Genomic DNA, 633 nt, shown 5'->3' with positions numbered 1-633 from the left:
GGGTGGCCTTGGCGCTTGGTGGTGGGGAGGCGGTCTGGCTGCTTGCGGGGTGCTGGGTGGCAGAGGCCCACCGCCTGCCACACGGCCACTGACCCCCTCCAGGAAGGAGCTGGAGCTGGCCGTGGGCCATGTCCCCCCTGGCCTGTCCTCTCAGGAGGGTGGACTTCAATGAGGTAAGAAGACTAGTGGGGGAAGCACTGAGGTCCCATTGGAAGGGAGGGGCTGTCACAAGAGAGGGCTACACCTCTGTAGCTCGGGAATGCTCGGGGATGGTCAGGAAGGGCAAGGCAGAAATGGAGCTGGGACTAGCGACCTGGATCAAGGACAACAAGAAGTCCTTTTCCAAATGTATAAGGGGGCAAAAGAAGGTGCCAGGTAATGTGGAGCCTCTGCAGGACATGCTAGGAAATCTGGTCATCTCACCTGACGGTAAAGCTGACATATTCAACGATTTGTTTGCCTCCGTATTTCCGAGGAGGGACCCGGATATCTCCCCCACTGGCCCCCCCGAGGGCCCTGTGGGTGGCACCCAGGCCGAGGGTTAATGAGGATCTTGCCATAGATGTTAGATGTTAGGGTCGGAAGGGACCTCAATAGATCATCGAGTCTGACCCCCTGCATAGACAGGAAAGA

This window comes from Alligator sinensis, unplaced genomic scaffold, assembly GCF_000455745.1.
Source record: "Alligator sinensis unplaced genomic scaffold, ASM45574v1 scaffold1458_1, whole genome shotgun sequence".
Lineage (NCBI taxonomy): Eukaryota > Metazoa > Chordata > Crocodylia > Alligatoridae > Alligator > Alligator sinensis.
This window is presented reverse-complemented; position numbering follows the sequence as displayed.